Source organism: Xiphophorus maculatus, chromosome 4, assembly GCF_002775205.1.
Source record: "Xiphophorus maculatus strain JP 163 A chromosome 4, X_maculatus-5.0-male, whole genome shotgun sequence".
Taxonomy (NCBI): Eukaryota; Metazoa; Chordata; class Actinopteri; order Cyprinodontiformes; family Poeciliidae; genus Xiphophorus; species Xiphophorus maculatus.
Genome location: NC_036446.1, coordinates 30,541,103 through 30,555,711, shown reverse-complemented (window position 1 = coordinate 30,555,711; position 14,609 = coordinate 30,541,103). Strand labels below are relative to the sequence as shown.

The 14,609-nt window shown below is 39.2% G+C and overlaps 1 long non-coding RNA gene across 1 annotated transcript in view; it reads right to left on the bottom strand.

Annotated features, from left to right (window-relative positions):
• Positions 1 to 6,306: 6,306 nt before the first annotated feature.
• LOC111608341 overlaps positions 6,307 to 14,609 on the bottom strand; it is a 42,071-nt gene continuing 33,768 nt past the window's right edge. The window contains exon 3 of the long non-coding RNA XR_002752612.1: positions 6,307 to 6,761. This is a non-coding gene — a long non-coding RNA (uncharacterized LOC111608341). The remainder of the gene's footprint in view (positions 6,762 to 14,609) is intronic.

Below are 14,609 nucleotides of genomic sequence, written 5' to 3'. Positions count from 1 at the left end.
AATTATCTCAATCATTTTCCATAATTATTTTCTAACTGTGCTACACAGTATCAACAAGGGGGGTGAATTAGTACCGTGTTCATCAAACACAAAGCTTACACTAACAATCTGCATGACTGCCAGGCCGGCACAATACATCCTAAGTAAAGCTATGAAGTGGTGTGATAAGGTATTTGACACCTTGTGCATTTTTTCTGTTTTTGTCATGTTCCAGATCAAACAAATGATAAATATCAACATCTGGTGAATGGACCTAAAGCACGCCATCCATGCTCAATATCTGTCCAGCGTGGCTGAATTCAAACAATTCAGCAAAAAAGAGTCGGCCAAAATTCCTCCAAAGCAACGTAAAAAAAACCAAACTGACAGAAGCCAGTTATTACAATTAAGGTGTAATTACTTTTTCACATAGGACCAGGTTGGTTTGGTCCTACACTCTAAAACCGCATTTTTATATTTGTTCAGGTTATCTTTGCTTGATAAATACAAACATTTCAGTGTAACCGAAAAGAAAGCAAAAATAAAAATAAAAATCTGTAAGGAGGCAAAAATTCTCTTCTCACTGCACTGCAATGTTTAGTCTTTTTCTCGATATATGTTTTTCTTTTTTTTTTTTTGTTGGCATAAACCAGATCTGCTTCCTGCAGCCATCTGAGAACAACAACGAAAAAGAAAGAAAAAATGTTCATATTCAACACTTGGAGAAGTAAATGATGTAATTGGCAGAAAATGTGATTCTTTGTGTCTTCCAGAAGTTCTGGATTTGATCTGACAGAAGGGCAGAGTCTCGACACATACTGCAATAGCTGAGAACTTGGCCCGACTCCAGGGAGGCTGCATGGGGCCCTGTTCTGCTCCGGGACGATTGCTGCCCTCGGGTCCAAGGCGAGTCCTAAGATCTGCTACGCTCTGAAGTCTGATTCTGATCCTTCTCAGCTGCGTTTGCCTGCTAGCTCAGTGACAAAACACGTTATGTCAACACTTCTGTCGTTCGATACGTTTTGCACATTTTCTGCTCTGTAAAAAAAAAAAAAATGCAAATACTGCAATGTTTTAAAAAGTCTGGGCCTTGTTTATGTGGAAAACTTACTGTGAGCAATGAGACCCTTGAGTTCTGTCAGGTTTACTGGAACAATGAGGCTCCCTTAAAGTCCACCAACTTTTAAGACTTTGATGGCAGATGAATGAAGACGTACTGTAGGTGTTTCTTTAATGCCTCACTGCTTCCTTATAGAGCAGCAGATAATTGAATATTTTACATGCAGATACAAGAACCTAAGTTGGAATATGTTTCCATTGAACTCACTAAAAAAAACAACAACAAAAAAGTTAGCTAAAGAAAAATTCAAGATGGCTGCCATTTTTCAAGGTAGCCAAGGGAAACTATGTTCTGAACTAAAATCACCAATTAGATGATCGTGTGTGGAGTCGAATCACATAAAACCATAAAAATGATATATATATTTTCTTGATCTCGTGTTTCCTTTTCTGGCAGGAATTTTTCAAAATGGCCACCATTGTTGTAATGGATAATATACTGTATGTTTAGCACTAAAATTGGCAGAGGTTATTACCAGTGGGGAGCAGATATAACCAAAAAGTTAAGTAGGTCATTTGCTAAACGAGAGTCGTAGCTAAGCTAACAGTAAATTGCTAATAAAATTTAAAAAGATTATGTAAGCTAATTCTTAATTGATAAAAACATAAAAATCAGCAGAAGCTAATGGTAAGCCATTACACACACATAAAAAAATGCAGAAGCTAATGCTAAATCACTAAACACATAAAACAAATGTGCACGAGGTAACACTAAACCCCTAACCATTCAGAAAACTGTTTCTCAGTGTGTCACTTCTCATTCCAGTTGATGGACTCACAAACAGTAAAGTCCCCAATTTCAACTTTTGGTATCTGATTTTGCAACATATTATTACTTTAAATTTGTGTGAATAGGATGACATAATCAAAGACATATGATGTAAAGTTCATTCAAGTCATGAAGAGGCTAACATTTTATAGCTATAACAGCTTTAAAAGCCTCAACAACAGCAGCCGTGTGGAGAAACGGCCGTCCTCCTGAAGCTCAAGAGGCTAATGGGAAATATGAAGCGGATCGTATATGAAGGGTGATCATGCAAATACTTGTCCTTGTATCCACACTTGAAAGGATTTTACAGTAATATGCTACACTATTAACACCGGGCTTTAGTTGCTGCCTGTGCGTTTTACATGAAAACATATTTAACTCATTTCCACTGTTTAAAAAGGTGTATGCATGAGAGCTACACATCTGGGTACTTAGCTCTTGTTTAATGCCTCATCTCCTTTGTAGTTAAATTTTAGAAGGTTCCACTTTAAACCAGAATCAATACTTTGTTAAGCGTTACCCTGGACCTCTTGGCTGCTGCTCTGATTAATGTTCTCCTTTGTTGGCCTGTCAGTTTAGGTGGATGGCCAGGCCTTGGTAAGTTTGCAGCTGTGCCAAACTCTGTCCAATTTCACATGATGGATTAAACAATAAATTGTTTTCTAACAAACCTCTGAACCATCTACAAAACACCTGCATCCATACTGAGATAAATCGCCAACATGTAAGTCAATAAGTACATGAGGACCTCTGTGTCATCGCAGTCAATGTGTTTTAAAATACACACAAATGGACTATTTACTAATTACATGACTTCTGAACACTGAGAGGAGTCATAAATGAAGTACAATACAAAGACATGCCAAAAACGTATTGGTGTAAGGTAATCAATAGTAATATTTTTCATGCTATACTATATGTTTATGAGTCCATTAAAAAAAATAAAAACATGAATCAGCTCAAAGTCACTCATCATAATGGTGTTTCAGCCAAAGTTTTTTTTTTGTTTGTTTGTTTTTTTTGGGGGGGGGGGTTAGAAATATTGCGTCAGAATCTGCTGATGGAAGCATCAAAATTCAAAACAACTTTCTCAGTTTCACCTAAAGAAAAGTTTTTACGCTCGCTTTAGAGGATTTTCGGCTTTTCCCAAAATGAGATAATGCGCTGAAGCAGCGATGGGAACACATTTGCTGAATAAGCTCTGATGTATTAAATGTTTACCTCATTTTGCTTTTGCTTTTTAATCATTTTACTTATGCAACATTTTAAAGGCTTGCTCAAATTTCACCTGACAATTGGAGTTGTATTTGGGACAAAATCTCCTTCATGAATCTTTGCACATTAGACTGGGTGTAATTTAAAACTCCCAAGAAAACAACCTAAAATTCATCATTTCTGCTGTAGTTCTGATCAAAGTCACTTGCTTTTCATGTGAAAAAAATAGGACATCTAATGATATCCTATGGGTTTTATCATAGTACTTTCCCTTATAAAATACCATAAGGAAAAAAAATACAAAACTTCTTTTTTTTTTTGCCTAAAGGATCCTGTGGCAAAAATTATGGTGATGACTTAAATATGCATGACTTAAATGGCAGAAATAACTTTGACTAAGTCCATTATTTTAGAAAGGTGGATGTTTAATATCAATTTAAACAACACTGAGAAATTCAAGTCTTCTTCAAACACTTCAAAAAAAAAGCCAATACAGTTTGGGCTATTATGAAAATCAAGCTCAGTTTCTGTTTCTCATGCAGAACTGATTTCAGATGTAGAAGAATTGGACGTCGTCTCTGTAGGAGGTGGAAGGAATTTCTATGGAAAAGTTTTAGGGGGGGATTTTTGTCACTTCTGGCTGTTTCACTTTCTTCCCTCTTGTACATGTTGAACAGCCGATGACAAATGGCACCAGCTCCAGAACTATTTGCAGTCATTTTTACCCAGGCCCTTTCCCTTATGTGTCAAAAGTAGAACAGAAAAGAGTGGGGGGAAAAAAGAGACTTCCCACACAGCATCAAGTTAAGAAAAAACAGAAAACGGGGGGGAAAAAAAATCCAAAATGTCCTCAACTCCCATCAAAACCATATGACTCTCAACCCCCACCCTCCATTTAGAGCAGTTGCTCCTTGTTAAAAAGACCAAGCCCTGGACGGAGCGGGGGTGGTGATACTTCTAATGAAGATGAATATTCAGCTGCGTTGGAAAGCCTCCTGGAAGCCTGCCCAGCCTGCACTTGCTGTTCCAGTCAAATTGGCAGTGAGGTGGGGGAGGACTGTGGAGGAAGGGGGAGGGGCCTGCAGCACAAGACTGAGGTGGAGAAGTTGTGGTGGAGGAGTTAGTGAAGATGACTCAGTTGGCAGACAGGCAGACATAAGCACCATATTAATGGGAATGGGCAGAGAAAAATGCATGAACTGTGTTTACAGACCCTGATCAGCTCCGACCAAATGGTTACTGAGGGGAGGAGCGCCGACCGCCAGCTGCTATCAGCTGATCGTACGCTACGCCACCAGAACGTTACAGACGGTCCATCTGAAACATCAGCTTTAAAAACATGTCAGAGACCTGAAGGAATCTAGGAAAAGATACGTCTGAAATAAAAGTCTGATAAATGTAAGACGAGTTCCACTCCGTCCTGCACCGCCTCGACCACACAGAGTGTGGCCATTTTTGATCATCTTTCTACTCTGGCTTCATCTTTTTAGGGTTAAGGGTTATCTTTTTATGCCAAAGGAACACTGACTGTACATACTGTACACTAAATGTACAGAAAATATGCATTTTGTTGGTGCTATGTAATATCTCCATTTCCTCAGAAGCTGCTCATAAGCCAAGTGTTAAACCAAAGGCTAACACTTGAAAACTTAATTTTCCCTTTTTGAATTGAAAAACTGAAATAGATCAAAAATTTCTTCATTGATGTTTCAATTTACTGAGGTGCATCTGAAACTCTTAGTTCAAATCTTAACTCTGTTTTGTGAATTTAAAAACAAAAAAAAAACCAGACAAGCACTGAGCTTCAGATCTCGATGCTCTTCAGAGCCGTGACTTCAGTAAGTCGCTCGCTCTAACCAGGTCAGGTTCCACAGATCAATCGATCAATCAATCGATCGATCAATCAATCAATCAATCAATCAATCAATCAATCAATCAATCAATCAATCAAATTTTATTTGTATAGCACATTTCAGCAGCAAGGCATTTCAAAGTGCTTTACATCATATCAAACACAGAATCACAATGCAATATAGAATCAATAATCAAAACATGGTCAGGTTCCATCGATAAATTTGTAATTGATTACGTTTCAAATACAATCCTAAACAGGTGGGTTTTTAGTCTAGATTTAAAGGAAGTCAGTGTTCCAGCTGTTTTACAGTTTTCTGGAAGTTTGTTCCAAATTTGTGGTGCACAGATGCTGAAAGCTGCTTCTCCTCGTTTGGCCTGAGAGGTCTGGAAGGTTGATGTAGCAACAGCTGCAGATCAGAGCAAAAGGATGCCAGTCTCCACAAAAACGACATAAAAAGCAAAGAAATATTTACAAAAACTTTCACTGGTGAGCTGCAGTCTACAGCGCAGCTTATAGCCACAGGGATAATGTTTTATGGACAGAAGAAACTAAAGCAGACTGCTGTGGGAGGGAAGCCTGCAGCAAGCAAAGTTCGTGATGCGAGGAGAACACGGAAAGAATCCCAAAGAACCCCTGAGAAACCATCATCTAAACTGGGTTTGAGGAGGAGATCTGGGTCTTCATGCAGGACAGTAAAGCTAAAGCAGACAGCCAGTAAAAAGAAATGTGTGGTCCTTCTTAAACTGCCCAGTGGTGAGATAAATTCCATTGGAAAATTGTAGACTCATTAAATCTGTTCTCATTACTGCTAGAGGTGTAACATGGCTACCGTAGATACCAGAGAAGTAGATGCTACCTGCAGAAAGTTTAGGGCCTAATATTAGCCTAGAGCGGGCGTGTCAGACTGAGAGGTTTTGCACTTTGCAGGCACTGCTGTGTGTGATTATAGCCACTAACCGTAAGGCAGCTAATTTGGGATTAAAACTCTGAATTTGGGACCAGAATTTAGAATCAGGCAACAGGCTTGGGGCCAATATTGTATCAGTTTATCTAGTCTTGGACCAGCCTTCAATATAGCAGGCTGTATGCAGATTAAACTGCTTGGATTTGATCGATAAAATAATATTTATTAACACAACTCTTAATGTGAAGGTTCTGTTTATGTGGCATTCTAGTGTGTAATGGGTCCTGTTAAGATAAAAAGCTATAGTGGGCTGGATTTGGCACGTGTGGCCAAGAGAACAGTTTTGTTTTATACAACTTTTTAAAACCTTTTTTATATATATATATATATATATACAACTGGTGTCATCATTTATTTGTGACTCAGTGAATAATATTATGTGTCATGTTTATTTTTTATCTGTATCTTTTTTTTTTTATCCTTTTACTATGGATCTTTTAGAGTCTGGAATAAAGATATGAATGAATGAATAAAGAACTGAAGAGCTTGAACTGTTCAGACTAAATGTCTTCTGGAATCAATATGTTTGCATGTGAGCTTTTAGATTAGGAACCCACCCCCCGCCCAAAAAAATTAAAAACAGACCTTCCATAAAATGTATTTTTTCCCCTAAATGTTCTGATAGTGGCCGGTTATGATTCTCAGTCAGCAGATAAGCTTAACCATGAGCATCCACCACCTTGATCCTGTAACTGTATGATACTTCCCAGCAGTTGGCACAGCAATAGTGACCCAAGGTGCAGAGTGGACGTACACAATACCCGGTGCGAGCAGTCGGCGCCGCGCTGTCACGGTGGCGCTTTCTTGTTGCCAGGTGGAGAGGGAAGGTGGAGGGAGCCGGCGGCCATTAGCAGCGTCGGCTGTTGGAAGTGAAAAGAGAAGAAATGTGGGGCAGCTTTGCCACTCGTTTGAAGTGGAGACAGCTTGTTTGTGAAGTTGAGGCTCAGCTATCAGCTTTCATGTCCTGCTCTCATGTGACCTGAGGAGACCTCGACTTCATAAACCATACTGACTATATCCCCTTAAAAAAAAAAAAAAAAAAAAAAGGCACAATCTTATTCCAGCACTTATGGGACTTGGAAGCCCGAAGCTTTATGAAGTGAGATGAATGGACGAGCTGTGGGAGTTTTAGGGGGCCGACTTTCAAACATTCCCCACATGTTGACTTCCTTACCTGAGGAATAAATAAGAGCTGTAAGGGGAATTAAGTGACAGCTAATTTCAGGCTGCATAACAATAGCAACGCTGTGACATTTGATCACGATTCTTTTAATGATCCTGTCACACTCCATCAGCATTCCCTGTGTGACGCCGTAAATGATTGTGTGATTAAACACGAATTAAAAGTGAAACCATGAAATTGCGCGTCCTCCCACCACTTTCTCTAAAGTTGAAACCCAGCTGTGCTTAACAGGAGTTTTTTATTTTTTTTTTTATTTTTGACACAACTGCTGATCCAGCTCTCGGGGATGAGGGCTTGAGAGTCTTAGAGGTTTTTTTTTTTTTTTTTTTTTTTGCCGCCTCTGCATTTCTACAGAGGGAATTGGCAGATTATTTGGTCAACCTCGATCGGTTCCACCACAGCTTAGAGGGGATACACGCTCGCTGACTAATATTGCCCAGAAATCCATCAAAGTCAAAGGGGCCTGTCCCCACTTTTAAACCTTGTGTGTTCCAATCAAGCACACGGCGCATCAAAGCCATCGCCAACGAAGGCCGCACCCCGCCTGCGCCCGACGCCGACAGATCCCAAAGAAAATAAATTATGCTGTCTGTGAGCATGAGAGTGCCTACTGTAATGTCGAAGGAGGCGACAGTCAGCTTTAATCTTTAAAGCTCCCATATGACATAATGCACTTTTCTTTACCGGTTTCATATACTTAAAATAAAATAAAGAAAAGTTGATAGCTGGATTTCACCTTCTCAAGAGCTTTTTGCCATGTGGGTCACAAGAATAGATTGCTGTTGTTGTGCCTGACGGGTTGCACAACGTTAGCGCCCCATGAACTTTTTACCATTTTGTTGTGTTATAGTTTAGAAATGTGTATGCAGTTTTTTGTGAAACAGACCAATGTAAAGGTGTCTATGAGGTCACATTCACAACAGCCTGTTTAGTTTGATTTAATCCAACTCCAGTTTGTTTCCCTAGATTGTCCAGTTGGTGTGGGAAAGTGTGAAAGCGTACCAAATAAGCTAACGCAGTTCACTTAAGTGAACTCTAGTGCGGTTCAAATGCACATGTGGACATCAAGCGGACCGGAGACCGCTCCAAAAGCAGGAAGAGGACTAAAGCGCAGGGCATTCTGGGTAAATACAACCAAAGCAAATGTGTGAGTCTAATGCTAGTGGGAGAAATGGTTTGTAGTCTTTTATCAAAGAAGACAAAAAAAATCCTACAACCGCTAAAGTCTTTCTCTACTCCATTTGTATTTACATTTCCAGAAGAAGGAAGTCGCGCTCAGTGTCTTCTTCAGAGGTTTTAGTGTTTTTAACATGAGAAAATGTGGAAAACTTTCATGGGGTTGGAAACTTTGGTAAAGAACTGTGTGTCCAGGTCCTTTTTTTAAGTATTGGGAAGTCTTGCAATAATAAAAAAAAATAAGTTATTTTTGATTGCTGTAGCCTAACCTCAGTCTAAGCCATGTACAATGGGGTTAGGGAAGAATAATGTCTTCCTTCATATTAACACATAGGAATAAAAACGGCTGATATTAGTTTATAAGAATATTAGTAAAACGTTGAAGCTAAACTATATAAAAGATCAAGTAAGACATGGAGAGCAGATCCCGAGTCCAGGAGATGTTAAAGAATTTATGTAAATTTTCATGTTTTTGTTCCACCAGTCGTCTTTTTGTCTTGTAGAGCAAAACTTTTGATCCCGTGTTTCTACTTTGTTTCATATATTCCCCACAGCGCTTCATTGTAACAGTATGACCAGTGGCTTTTTGTGCAGGAGAGGCTTTACTGACGCATCAAACAGCAACTTTTATGGGACTGCCTGCAGAGCACGAAGAAGCACAGTGTTATTAAACCAGGCAGCGGTGATATCCATCATGTCTGATTTGGACGTCTAAGTGTTTTAGAGAATGCTGATGAAAGAAAACCCAGCTGTTTTGTGAGGAAGTGACTCTGCCGTACAGACCGGAGGAGGCAGATGGTGACAGAATCAAGAGATGACTCTGGGACAAAGAGGTCATAGATAAGCACATGCCTAGAACTTCTCTATTTTTTGTCACATTACAACTCCTAACTTGAATGTATTTTATGAGCTTTTCTTGTGCTAGTTCAACAGAAGTGAATTACTCTCCAGCAATGCAAAAATTCAAATAAAAACCACAAATGTGGCGTGCGCATGCGCTTTGCCTGAAACATATGAACTGTTTAACTCATAGGAGTAATAAACTGAACCTGACTGCATTGTTTGACAACGATGATCATTTGCAAATTAAAATGCAGTCATGCATCAAGGAACCCTTTTTTGTACAGTTTTCTGCATTGACGTGTTGTGAGTGCAGGGGCACCATGTCCACCTTATTCCTAACCCTGACACCAGCATTATGTCTCCCTTCTGTCCCAGTGAAAAAGGTGAGCAACACTGTGTTCAGTGACAAGCAGGTTAGCATCATTCCAGGGAGTTTATTTGGCGTTTTCCTGTCTCTATACTCTTTTTACAGTTACACAACAAAAACAATTTATTTATTACTCACAGAAATCCAAACAATCTTTATAAAATTCTCCATTAGCCCCTCTAGCAGTCAGTGAATGAGGTTGACACTGTCCTCCTGGTTCCGACTGCTTGTGTTTGGTGCATTTCTTTAGACAGCAGTCGTATCTCAAGGAGGAGTTGGAGGAGACTTAACCTTTCACAGATGCTATGAATTACATTTTTTGTCATGGGGCCCAAGATTCCTAGCGGCGCCCCTGTGTGAATGGCCGCTACATAAAGCTATGCTAAACTGAAACTTATGCTAGCAAGTTTATCATAACTTAACATCAATTTTGTTACACAGTTCTTTGAAAAGCATTACAACTCAATAACATAAATACCATTTTAGCATATTTTCATTTGAACAAATTTTATTTGAGCATAAAGTCTGCTTTCCCATAAATCACTTTTTAGCATCAATTTCACTTCAGCACAAATTCAGCTTTAGCTAAAATCCCACACATGCATAAATTCTGTTGTGGGTTTTACTTTTGCGTTGCGACGTTTGTTGCCGTGCTGTGCCTTTTGTTGTTGCGTTTGCGGCTTAAGCGTTTTGTTGAACCTTCTGGGCCGCCATACTTTTAAAGAGCGAGTAGCCTGCTTCAGCAAGGCGCTGTATCTACGGATAGGCTACGTTTTTTGTTGCTTTTTTTCCTGTGCAGTATCTCAAATAATTTTACAACTCTTGAGCTGCAGAGTCTCTCCTAAGCCATCCATAATTCATTTCATCCACTCATTAAAAACACATTATTGCAAGGATGAAAATGTTGGCATCGCTCAGTAAATATTAAAGCTCTATTCTCTAAACTTTAATGAAGGCCAGCGAAAAACATTTACCAAGTCGCTGGAACGTGCGACGGATCGGCGAACCTCAGCGTCGTTAATATCCCACCACTTCGAATTTAAAGCGACAGTGGAGCAATTCTTCATTCCTAATTAATAGTAAGTGGATCTAAACATAGCTCGGGACACACGTTAGAAACAAAGCATCCATTATTCTTATTTGGTGGAGGGTAAATTAAAACAGAAAGGCGCTATTTATTTTTAATTCTTTGAAACAACATGTCAAGGTGAAACGTGCCTCTAAATGCCTCGAATACTTTAAGTATTCCCTTCTCACCTGCAGTCACTCCCAATAGTTAACTCTCTTACTCTGTCAAAAAAAAAAAGAAAAAAAAGAGCAGGTATATACACACGTGTAATTGCGTGGGTCTTGCGGTTGTGGGTAGCTACACGTGACAGTGGAAGCAGTTATTCAGCACAGGTCCCACGGGTTGGCTGTCTGCTCGTTTGTTAATGACAAGCATTTGGGGGAGTCATCGATTTCCCCTGGCACTAATTAAGAGCAGACTCATTAAAACCTTTGCAATACATCCTGTGTCAACTTTGCAGGGTTTTTTTAAAAAAAATTCTTTGCATTATTTTTTTCCTCCATGCTGTGAGCGTCGTTCACTTTTATTTTAGTGACATCACAGAGAAAAAACGAGGGAAGACGGTCAGAGGGCCTTCGATTGGTTCAGCTTGTAGGGCCAGGCGTGCTCACACGGTTCCGGTCGGGACGCGTTTCGTTTATGGTACGCAAATAACAGACACGGCAAAGTTTTTGCTCCAAATATGCGCTTGGACGGCGAAGGATTAGTGGCAAATATTTAACACAACTGTTGGAAGTAATGAGAGGAAAACTCCTGGCTTTGATTCCGGCTAAGCTCACTAACAGTAGGAGGCATCTGAGCAGACATCCATCTAGGAGCGCAATCTGTCTTAAAAGCCCGCGCCTCTTATTCCGAGCAGCCATATTGATCCGTCCAACTGTTCTTCTTGTGTGTGTGTTTGTGTCTGCTGCCAGGTCAGATGTGTGTTTCTCGGTGCCTGCCAGTGTCCGTGCTCTGCTGCCTGAGCGCACGTTTTGTTTCCTGTTAAACAGTTGCTGCCTCCTGTCAGTTTCTGTTTTCCATTCCAACCAGGGAGAGAATTTTTTATTTTTTTTCCCCCCCCTTCGCCTAGAATAGGGGTGTCAAACTCCAGTCCTCAAGGGCCGCTGTCCTGCAGTTTTTAGATGTGCCACAGGTACGAAATGCTGGAAGGAAATGGCTTAATTACCTCCTCCTTGTGTAGATCAGTTCTCCACAGCCTTGCTAATGACCTAATTATTCTATTCAGGTGTGGTGCAGCAGAGGCACATCTAAAAGTTGCAGGACAGCGGCCCTTGAGGACTGGAGTTTGACACATGTGGCCTAGAAGATGGAGACGCCAGCAAATCTTTAAAGGTGCTCTAACCTTTAAAGATTCAGCTTAAAGCGATTATCTTACGTGTAGCGGCACACTAGAGGCATTTACAGTTGTGTAAACGAAGGATTTGTTTTTAAATTCTGCAAAGACATGCTAAGAATAATAGACAGATTTGTTGGAAGTGGATGTGAGAGCCAGTTGCTGCCTTGATGGGACATTTTTCAGCAAAAATAGATTTAAACTCTTATGAAATGTGCCTGCTAGGTTTCAGCTGGCGTCCTGGCTGTGTCTTTTTGTTCAATTTTATTACAAATAACTTCAGTTTTTTGCGGGTCTAAACTGCAACAGCACTACATATTGCCAAGTATGTTTGGTCTCGTTTCCAGTGCAAATATCTTAGTATACTTGACTTAAAACTAAACTAACTTACACGTGACTTTTCAGCAAGATATAGGAGTTTGTTTTAGTCCAGTAATTCCTTAATATTGATGAAAACTACAAGTTATAAGTGCAACAATCTGCCAGTCAAAATGTCTTGTTACACTAACAGATTATTTTTCTTATAGCAGTACGTTTTCATCAACATTAATGATTTAAATAAGCTTCTATATTATGGTGAAAAGTTGCATGTAAGTTAGTTTAGTCTCATTTCAAGTGTATTCAAGGTATTAGCACTAGAATGTAGTGCAGAGTTTTGTTTTTTTGCCCATCTGACTTTCCGCGGCAACCTGAACGACCCGATTCCAATCTTTTTACGCCACAAAATTAAATAAATAAATACATACATGTGGTACTAAATCGGATATTTGTCCGATTGTTTTCCAAGCGGCCGCGGTCAGAACGGCCAGGTAGCATCTTATCAGATATTTGCATCACCGACGTCAGACATGCGTCATAATTCTGGACCAGAAGAAGCCAGACAAGGCAAATCCAGGTGTGAACAATGGCTGGAAATTATAATTATGAAATTATATAATAAGAATGTCACTGAAGTGCATCACATCACAATCCTTGTTGGAAATTGCAACTTATAAATTTGCAGGTATAGATTGAATATTGTGTTGAATGATCATGTGCTTCACCTGAAGCTCATTATTTTTATATATATATATATATATATATATATATATATATAAAAAAAAAACTATATATATATATATATATATATATATATATATATATATATATATATATATATATATATATATATATATATAGTTTTTTTTTTTTTTTTACTTCAGGTCGCCTACAGCTCATCATTTTCTGCATCAGAACTTCAGATGCCCAAATACAAAATTTGCTAATTTAATAATTATGAATCAGAAACTTTCATTAAAAAGCTAAACATTTATCTTTGTTTTTGCCCACAGATGATTTGTCAGAATACCTGCAGCTTCCAGTTAAAGGCTTTCATTTATTCTCGCTGTTTTGAAACCAGCACCAGGTGCACAGAGACAGAAGAAACCCAAAACTCTGTCTGAGAGTCCTCAGATTAATGTCTGTGCTCTTTATAAATGATTTCTTTGACTCGAAATCAGTTGCCAGGTGAGGTGGAAATGTAGAAACTCAGCAAGTCCTGGATCCTTTAAGAATCTGCTGAAAACCTGAGCATAAAGAGTCTCAGGACAACTGGGCTGTTCTATTCGTGCCCCACATTATCACAGGTTCTACATCTGCTTGTTGTTCAAACAGGAAAGATGGATTAATGGAGTCACTCTGGATTATTTCAGCCTTTTACTTCAACTGGGTGGAATAGAGAGAAATCTCTTTCGCTTTGTTTCAGTTGTTAAAGACAGAAACTAGAGATCAGATCTTAAATCTGTGTGTAGCGATGAACTCTGACCTGAACCTTCAGAGACACATAAAGACAGTTACAAAGTCGGCCTTCTGTCACCAGAAGAACACTTCCTGTCTCCAACTACCGACAAGCTAACAACTTTAGCGAATAAAGTGACAATGACGGATGCAGGAACAAAAGAATTTTAATGAAATTAGAATTAAACTGAAGTGCAAAAGAGTTTAGGCACTGTCAACATTATCTTGCGATAACACATAACTACCTGGTCACATTTTCAAATTTAATGTCAGCTTTAAACATTCTTTAAGTCAGAAACAAAGAAGGTCATTGGATAACAACCCTAGAGCCGCTACCACCGGAGTTAGGAAGGTTTCTGGTGGGAAAATTAGCATCACCGTAATTTCCAGACTATGAGCCATGACTTTTTAGAATGTCTTCATGCCCACTATTTCCCTGAGCTGTCTGTCCCTGTGAAATGAATTACATCTGACAACAGACATGTTTTCTCAGTTCAAGCTCATCTGCATCATCCAACATAAAATTCCAGTGATATTTATGCTTTTATGCAAAGTGAGTTTTGAAATACTTGTGGATTTAAAGTTGTTAGCGACATTAAACAAAAATCAAAGTATTTCCATGCACAGCTCAAAACTGTGAAAGCTGACGCGTCGACACTCAGAGGCGATACTCCTGTTGTGGAACTATTTTACAAGTTTCTGAAGATAATCTGAAGGACCTCGTCACTGACAGTTCTCACTGGGAAAAAACCAAACAGTTTTCTTCCTGAAACGAGCACAATGCTCCTCATAAAGCGATGCAGCTTATCCAATTTAATAAAAACTCATTTCTCTTTGAAGCATGCGCTTGCTGAACATCAAGAATTTATCTTCTTCTTTTTTCCTTTTCACACTTTTATTCAGTTCAGACACATTTTCTCAGTTTGTAGAAAAGTGAGGTGGCCATTCTCAAACTTTC